General features: G+C 43.0%; 1 protein-coding gene across 2 annotated transcripts in view; it reads right to left on the bottom strand.

Annotated features, from left to right (window-relative positions):
• syt7a (synaptotagmin VIIa) overlaps positions 1–9,562 on the bottom strand; it is a gene marked incomplete at both ends in the record, with an annotated part of 128,842 nt that overhangs the window by 118,249 nt on the left and 1,031 nt on the right. The gene's annotated exons all lie outside the window — the stretch shown is intronic.

Genomic DNA, 9,562 nt, shown 5'->3' with positions numbered 1-9,562 from the left:
ACACACACGCACGCACGCACGCACGCACGCACACACACAAACACAGTAATAATGGTGCTATATTCCCCCACTCCTTAAGTAGTGGGGGAGACATGGGATTAGACTGCTCTCAAATCTGCTGATGACGTTCTCCTCCATAGGGGACTACAGTATGTCTAGGCCTCAGTGGGGAAAGTGAAATGGCAGGTCCAAATAGGACTATATCTACACCTCAGTGGGGGAAATGAAATGGCAGGTCCAAATGGGACTATATCTACACCTCAGAGCCAAGTGTGAAGAACACCTGGGAGAATGAAACAGCAGGTTCAAATCGCAGGTGCTCCTACAAAAGAGTCTAATTGCCTGCACCACATTACTTAAGCCTAATCCTCTGACTCCAGTGATCCTTGAGATTGTCGCCATGGCTTAGCTCACAACATCACTCTGTATAGAAATTGGAGCACTTAACCGTTTGATTACACGCTGAAAAGCGAAATAAACTCCCACTCAAGAGATGAAGTGATCTGTAAAATGTCTGGCAGACAAACACGGCCTAGTTAAGTACAGTTGACAATTAAGCTGTTCCCCATTGAATTTAGAACATCGTAAAGGTCTCTGCTGTGACAGTGGATTGAAATGCGATGATGTGAATTCTCTCAGGTCTTGCTGTAAGATTTGACATATTTCTCATCTAATTCTCATATGCTTTTTGCAAACTGTCAGACAAAAGAACATACACACACACATGCACGCACGCACGCACGCACACACACACACTTTATATTTGTGTCTGACGTCATATGCCCATGTGAGATACCTGACGTCAGCTCAAATCAATTAATCAACTATTTTAACGCTAATGAACGTTGTTGGGTTGACATCTCTATAGTGTGTGATGTCAGACCAGAGCTTGATCCGCATGTGTGTGAGAGAGAAACGGAGAAGGAGAGAGGAACTGGGAGAGAGAGGGAGGTTGTGTGTGTGTGTGTGTGTGTGTGTGTGTGTGTGTGTGTGTGTGTGTGTGTGTGTGTGTGTGTGTGTGTGTGTGTGTGTGTGAGAGAGAGGGAGAGAGACGAAGGGAGAGAGAGCCTCGTTCAGCCATGCATTAACCCAGCCAGTGCTGGGTTCCAAAACTGACTGATGTACAGTACATTCCCTCAGGCCTTGCTGTAGGATTTGACATATTTTTCATCTACTCATATCCTTTTTGCAAAGTGTCAGACAAGATGAACTATTGGCTTTGTGTTTAAAAAATATAAGGTGTGATGACTCATTTATCTTCAAGTCTATAAGGTTTTACCCTGAAGATCAGAGCAGAAATGAAATGTATGTGTGTTTGGTCAATAAACATTTTGAGCGAAGAAGAGTTGAGAGCCCTCCTTCAGTAAATGGAACTATATTGGGGGAACCATCTGTATTGACAGTGATGAGATACTAAGGGGAAAGCAGTCAGCAACTTATCTGACCATTTGGCAATGGAAGCGGGGTCTCACTGATCAGCGAGCACTGCGCCCATGCATGTGGAGAATGGGGGACGTGCATAAAATCCGTAAAACGAACATAGAGTTGATGACATCATGAATGGATGTCTTCAATAATGCCTTGTGAAAGTTTCAACGACTACAGAAATGAATGCTGAGCCCACATTAATAGCATTGCCATCTCTTGACCCCATCCAAATCCCTTTTCAATTCATCTATAGTAGCTCAAATGGGCATGGACATTAGAAACAGTACCACACAGCAGTAACGGACTTCATCATCCCCAGCCCAAATCATTTCCCATGCCACATTAGTAATACAAGGGAAGGGACATCATCCACAGTTTCCAGACGTTCTATTTTCTTTCATTTTGTAGCTTTAGCAAGTGGGGAAAAAATAATCCTTTGACACACAGCCTGTACACCAAGGATCATCGTGCTGTAATTCCACCCCAAATGTACTCAACCAGAGTACAGGGAGATACTAAATGACTGCTTTAAATGCACAACAGATCCATTCCTTAATGGGAAGGACAGCAAATGACCCCATGGTGACCACCCTTTGGGAAATCATAATTGTGAAGATCTATCACTGTGTGTGTGTGTGTGTGTGTGTGTGTGTGTGTGTGTGTGTGTGTGTGTGTGTGTGTGTGTGTGTGTGTGTGTGTGTGTGTGTGTGTGTGTGTGTGTGTGTGTGTGCGCGCACGCGCGCGTAGGTTTGTTGGTGCGTGCGGGCGTGCGTGCATGTGACATGTATCCTTAATCAATGTAAGATATGCTAAAGTTGATCTGACTTTTAACCTTACTATCCCCAACTCTCTTCATCACCAGCATCAATCAGCTGCACGAGTAAACACTACACTATTATAAATCTATGTACCAGCCAAGACATATAAACTATTGCCCAAGGCCCGCACACTCGCCGGCGGTTCCATATGCCCAAAAAAATGTCATATAGATTGGTAGGCCAGGGCCCAAGGCTTGGACTCCAGCCCAATTGGGCCAGCCTCAGTTTAAATCAATGCTGAACTTGACCTTCTTATCACATATCATACTCAAGTGGTAGTTGGTAGTGGGTGCCAAACTGAGTACAGACACTGACATCAACTGTATTCAGCACAATTGATGCCTGATCCAGAAACTCTACATCTGGAGTTGCCAAGAAAGGAAGAGGGGATAGAGAAACACAGGCATGGTGTGTGGCCTTTTGCCTATCCTGTGGAGCGTTAGCTTGTTAGCTTAACACAACATTTGTGAGGGGATAGGCAATGGGTAAGACTACACTGTCCTCAAATGGACTGGCTCATAATGGACTGTATGGTAACTGACAATTGAAAAGCCTATGTTAGCACGATATTGCATAATGCCGCCCCCGAGTAGGGCCATAAAACAGGGCTACCGCCCCACCTCTCTGTGTCATTGCCGCTAGGACCTCACATTCAGACGGTTCAAGGTGATTACATGCATAATACATGAACAGTCAATCACAGTTCCACTTGCTTGAACTTCTCCCCTACATGACACAACACTGTCCTCTACCTGTCCACTTCTCCCTCACTATAATCAATCGATACTGGCATCAGCCCCCCTTAAGAAATCCATCTCAGTGAGTTCATCAAAACTGTCCATCAATCCATCAATACTGTAGATGAAGGAGGAAGCTCTTAATTTAGGCGTTCCCTTTTCCAAGCTGAGAATGGCATGGTACAACTGTACTGTGTGTGCCATGTGAACAAGACATTGTCTTGGCTGGAGTTGAGTTTGTTTTTTTAACAAAGGTCCACCAAAGTGATCTGCCTATCAGAATAAATGCGTTATTTTCCCTTGCTAAATCCCACAGATGTTTCACCAGAAGGGCTAGTGTTCCATCCCAGTGTAAGCAACTGATGTGACCAAGACAGGTAGACAGTTTTTCAAAATTGATGCGTATAGGCAATCTATTTAAAACATGTGGCTGATGATGGCATTCCAATAAAACAAGGCAAGAGCTGGACTCTACTAGAAAAAAGCACCTTTGGGTCATTTGGCCCTTTTTTTAAGGTGAAAGCCCATCCGTATACACGGCCCCCAGCACTGCCAGGGCCTCTCCCAACTTTCCCCATCACCATTGATTGTAAATTGTGTGATCTATATTGATTATAGTGTAGCATCCTAATAACACAGCCATAACTCACTCCTCTATGGGAGCTAGCTCTCCCCCTTGCGCAGGGTGTTGTTGGCCAGACTGGTGAGCTGGAGACTGGAGTTCGAGTTCAGGGGCTGCACTGATACAATATTGTAAAGATGTAGTTTTATTTAGCAATGTCAATTATTATGAAAGTAGAATGTTATTCAATGATCAAAGCAAAGTTATTGCAAACGTGTTTGAATGATAGTTTTATTTCCGCAATCTGTCAGCAACATACATGTAGAGTTTTGAAGAAAAAGGTTAGCTGCTGTCATAATCGACCTCCGTACATGCTGTCCGTCATTGGCAATGAGTCATTGCGGTTGCACATCGGCACCATTACACATATACGTACATAGGCCTATATATTAAGCTACAACAAAGATAATCAGGTGGCAATTAATTAACTGGAGAGAGATAGCATGCGCTTTGTCCTCTGTCAAATGTCCGAGACTGAAAGCATGTCAAACATGAAAATATACGGGGCGCCCGCTGGCCTAGTGGTCAAGGCGCATACAACCTTTGCCACATGTCATTCCCCATCTCTCACCCATTTCCTGTCAGTCTACTATCCTATCAAAAAAAGCAATGCGACTCACTGTATTGTATAGAATTCCAGAGCCATTGAGAGAGAAGACTTGCATCAATGAGGGGTCAGAAATGCCAAGGTTGTGGCCCAGGAGATGGCACAAGTCTTTCTATCTCAATGAATCTAGATAGATAGATAGATACCTTTATTATCCCAAGGGGGAAAATCAGTTGCCCAGAGGCAGCACAGCATGTATAAGGTTATTTACAAAGTTACAGAGAAGTAAGAAGAAGAAAAATAAAAGAAAAAAGAACAGAGTACAGTAAAGAGCAAGGTACAAGTGTCCTTAAGCACAACTATCAAAATAGTACAGTGTCCAAATCAAAGTGACCATAGCAGTCAATGCTAGTTAGTGCAACTAGCAATGACTAGTCTTTTGCATCAAAAAAGTACAGTGTCCAGACAAAGTAATCTGTACAATGCTGCAGCCAACAAGCCATAGTGTTGACAGGAAGGAGTGGGTGTGGTGTGGCGGCTGGGCACCCGAGGCAAAAGTCGAATATTTAAGTAAACTACATACTTTTTTTGAAAGAAAAAAAATGTAAGTAGTTCGTTAAAGAGCAGACGGCATGACCAATATTTGTACCACGTTTTAAGCCAATGGACAACTGTGTGCTGGGAGACACACTTTTGTAGTATTAAAGCTAAGATTTTTACACACACACACACACACACACACACACACACACACACACACACACACACACACACACACACACACACACACACACACACACACACCATTAGATCATCATACTGTATATAGCAGTATTTTGTGCTGCTGATGTGACCATTAATACAAATATGACATAACATTACATAACTTGAATAATGTGTTGACAAGCTCTGTACACTGTTAGCCCTAGATGTATCTTGGAGCGTTTATGTTTTGATTGGAACTGGAGTGCGACCATTTCATTATTTTCCATTGTTTGTAAGTCAGTCTGCAGTTCTTGGCAGATCACCAATTCAGTATTTACAAGAAAGCACACTTGGCATAAATTCCTCATAGTCTTTCACAACTGTCTGGCGATGATCAAAGACAGAACTCTAGTGGGAGTACTGTACATAATTTGATTATTTTTGACAAATAATTCAGGTACAGAATGATGACCAAGTGGCAGGGCAGGATTAACCCTTCATGGTGCCCTGTGCTTGGACCTAGTTTGGTGGTGCCCCCCCCACCCTAACCCTTTTTTTCCACCTTCTCCACCAGCATACATTATCAGGTAGCTACAATTTCTACAGTCCAGTAGCTACTAGCCCTGACCTCCCCCTACCAACAACATACCACATCTGTTTCAACAGCACAGCAGCCTCTATTATTTTCTCTATGCAACAAAACGTCAATCAGGTAGCCACATGTATCACAGTCAAGCTCAAATTATAAATACAATGACAACAATCGTGTAGAATCTGTCCGAAGATGGTGTATGAAACAACAGAGACGTCTTCTCTCATTCAAAGGTTTGTTTGAATCAATTACATAACAAATATGTATTTTATCTTCACCATCACAGAACAACCAGGTATGTATTATCATTACAGGTTACGGTAAGTGTGTCAAAATACAGTTGCTTCCATTCCAGAACCCCCTGGCATTTTGTATCAACACAACACGTTTAGCTCTCAATGAATTATAACTACTTTTAAACTCCAACTCATTACAATGTTTCCCATTTCTTATCTTCTGTCCATACATTAGCATAATGACTTAGTAGTGTGGTCTCTGGGAATGATAGCGCCTTAACTCTGCAGACGCACTGAGGAGCTCCAACACAAGAAAGCACCAGTTCTTAGAGTTGTGCATACTAGTATCCTATCCACCAAACGTTTCCTCAAATCCCCTTTTCAAGTGTAACCAGTCATTACAGACAGCAATGTTAGCTTAGCTTATAGCCCTGAATACATGACTATCATACATGATAGTCATGCTGTGCCCTTAACATGAGGACCAGTCGGGAATCGAGCCCTCAACGGTTTGAGCTAGGAACGTCAGATTTCAAAAATAAAGTGCTTACCCAAGCCAACTCTGCTAACGATTTGACGCCGTGCAACGTTCATTACACGCCGCTGCCGGATTGTTGAATAAAAAGCATTTTTGTCCGAAATTATTTTGCTTAACATAGGACTTCCGCCTCTAGTGGACAGTCGCGTCATCTCCGGCTGATCATTGTAGTGAACGGAGATGATGCGATGACGCGACTGTCCACTAGAGGCGGAATAATTTCGGACAAAAATGCTTTTTATTCAACAATCCGGCAGCGGCGTGTAATGAACGTTGCACGGCGTCAAATCGTTAGCAGAGTTGGCTTGGGTAAGCACTTTATTTTTTAAATCTGACGCTCCTAGCTCAAACCGTTGAGGGCTCGATTCCCGACTGGTCCTCATGTTAAGGGCACAGCATGACTATCATGTATATGATAGTCATGTATTCTAAGGGCTAGCTTAGCTTATAGCTCATGTGATTTGTTTGTGCTTACAGTGAGAAAACACTACAAACACTGAGTCATTTCCTTTCCAAAGCACATAAAACAGAGTGCAGGGCAATAGCATGGAACATTATGTATCCATACCGTACGTTTCACCACATATTTACCTGAAACAGGGGAGAATAGTGTATGAAACAGAGATGTCTTCTGCAGTGCCTTCTCCCATTCAAAGGTTTGTGTATCATAGCAGGAAGGCATAAGCAATCGATCTCAGAGTAGGTCATTACAGACATTACATGCTTGAGAATGGTGCCCCCCTGTGGTTGGTGCCCTGTGCTTTATTCTGTGCTTCGTAAAGCTCGCACCACTCCTCCATTGAACTCAAAGGACTTTTGGGGTTTTGGGTTCACAAAAAAGGTTACAGGAATGGTCCATTGAACTCATGCAGAACTTTGTGGTATTGCTAATATTTATTAATATAAACTGTTTTTTTCTCAAAACATATAAAAGATTGTAACAAGAAAAATAAAGCAAACATAACTGTGTAAAGCTGAACAAGTTGAAGTTTGAACGAAATCTGTATGTCGAACATACAAATGTGGAAGAAACGGGGTGCCAAAAAAGTATGGGGAAATGGGGAGAGAGATGGGGGAGTGACACGCAGCAAGGTCATTGGTCAACTTGCGACACACTGTCAGGCATCAGAGCCTATGTGGTATGCGCCTGGACCGGTAGGTTAGCGGGCGCCCTTACCGCCCTAGTATAAAATATTTTATAAGCAATAAAGAGAGAGGGGGGAGAGTGAGATGGGAAAGTGAAGGTGAACCAGATTTAAATATCCCAGTTTTGTGGTCCTGGTTGACCCACCAGCACCAGACCAACCCCTAGTGATACTTGGGGAGAATACCTTGTTTTAGCTTTGAAATGATCTACTTTAAATGAACATGGCCTGCTGCTGGGACAGCTGAGTAACAGCTGTAACATAGGCCAAATGCCAAGAACAGAGAAGGAGAGAAGTGCTTGCCCCACCCAAACACTTTACTTTGTTGGTTCTCTCATTTCTTGCTTTGGGAGCCTGGGAGGGAGTTGTTGTTCATTTAACTCAATGGTGTGTGTAGTGTGTTACTCCACAGGAATAGGCCTACTGTGAATTGATTGCTATTCCTCAAATGAAATTTCCAATGGAAGATAAGATAAAAGCTTGACTGAGGAATTAAAGTTAAATTAACACATTTGCCGCCAGCCTTTTTAGTGGTTTTTACAAAACAACAAGAGAGCGCTGTCTACACGTATATCCGTTCCATTGAAAATGTTCTTTGGCCTGGCTGACACCACCTAGCCCATTATAGCTAAACTCTATCCACCCATGTTAACACAAGGGAGAAATAGCAGACGTCAACAACTTTCGCGTCTGGCGCTCCGTGCACGTGATCCGCGCATGTGCTTGTAACGGTTAGCAAGCCGTCGTCCCACGCTCCTCAGATCTTTTTTTCCGAATGAAAATACGACTTAGGCTGAGGAGATGTTTATGTTTATAATAAAATCGAATAGGAATAATAACAAAGGCGACCCGGAAACAAGCGCACACTTCCGGTTCAACCACTATGATCCGCCCGTGGACGGAAAACATAGGCAACAAACGTAACCCCGGTTCCATGCTCAGTGTAGCCTGACAGCGTGTTGTGGGTTCGAGTCCCGGTCCCAACGGCCCTTGTTTCTCCATTCTCCATCTCTCTCCCCCGTTTCCTGTCAGCCTACTGTCTATCCCAGGGGTGTCCAAAGTGTGGCCCGGGGGGCAAAATGCGGCCCGTGGACACATTTTATACGGCCCGCTGCTTCATTCCTAAATTGTATTATAAACGGCCCGCCAAACAAGAATATTTTCCCAGAGTAGACTATAATTTGTCAGGATTCCTCGTTCCCTGTTTTCTCATTCCGAAGGAGTCAAAGAAAGGATATTTTATTGTATTTTTTTATCTGGTTACATTTGGTAGTGTGAAATAAGTTATTTGTGTTTTGTTCAGAGCACACACCTGACAAAAGACCATTGATATTAAATATTGATGATGATAGTTAAATAAAATCGTTTGATATGGATATGTACATGACTTTGTTATGGTCCGAGCGAAAGTACATTATGTGAGGAGATGTATAGTTGGCCCTTGGGTGTTTTCATATTTTCTAATGTGGCCCCCTTTGAAAAAAGTTTGGACACCCCTGGTCTATCCCTACCAATAAAGGAATAAAAGACAAAAATAGCTAAACCATTTTGTTCTTAAAATCTATGGGGATAGTTCAGTACTTTCGAACCTATGTGACAACATTGTTTGAGAAGTGCCTCAGCCTGCAGGGAGTAATATTGCTACTGGCTGAAGGGAGATTGTCAGGCTCATACTTGTCTGTAGCCTATACTCAATCCTTTAATCCTGTGGGGGTACTAATCGATATGCCCCGCGAACACCATGCACCCCAACTTTCACTCACACTCCACCTTGAGACGCACTGTGAATTTCAAGGCAGGAGCAGTGCTGCGAGGAAACACCCTATAGATCTCCCACTAAATTGGCTGCAACTAATTGAACCAACCAACCAACCAACCAATCAATCAATCAATCAATCAATCAATCAATCAATCAACCAACCAGCAAAATATCTGTCAATCAAGTGCTAGCCTATAGCCATAAGTGAAAACTGTAGCCATATATCAACAGCTGAAAGATAAATTCTGGAATATAATGTACCATAGCAGGTCTACTGCATGAATATGCGTGAAAGTGGGCGATTAGGTCAGGTGTCCATGACATGTGTCAGGATTTTCCAAGCATAGCCTATTAACACCCCCGAATTTACGATTTAGTCAGTAGGCTGCATGATATAATAAATCAGTGTCACATGAAAACAGCTCGCCCCCATCC

Source organism: Nannobrachium achirus, assembly GCF_963921795.1.
Source record: "Nannobrachium achirus genome assembly, chromosome: 11".
NCBI classification, from domain to species: Eukaryota; Metazoa; Chordata; class Actinopteri; order Myctophiformes; family Myctophidae; genus Nannobrachium; species Nannobrachium achirus.
The sequence above is the reverse complement of the archived record's forward strand: the minus strand, read 5'-3'. Positions and strand labels throughout refer to the sequence as shown.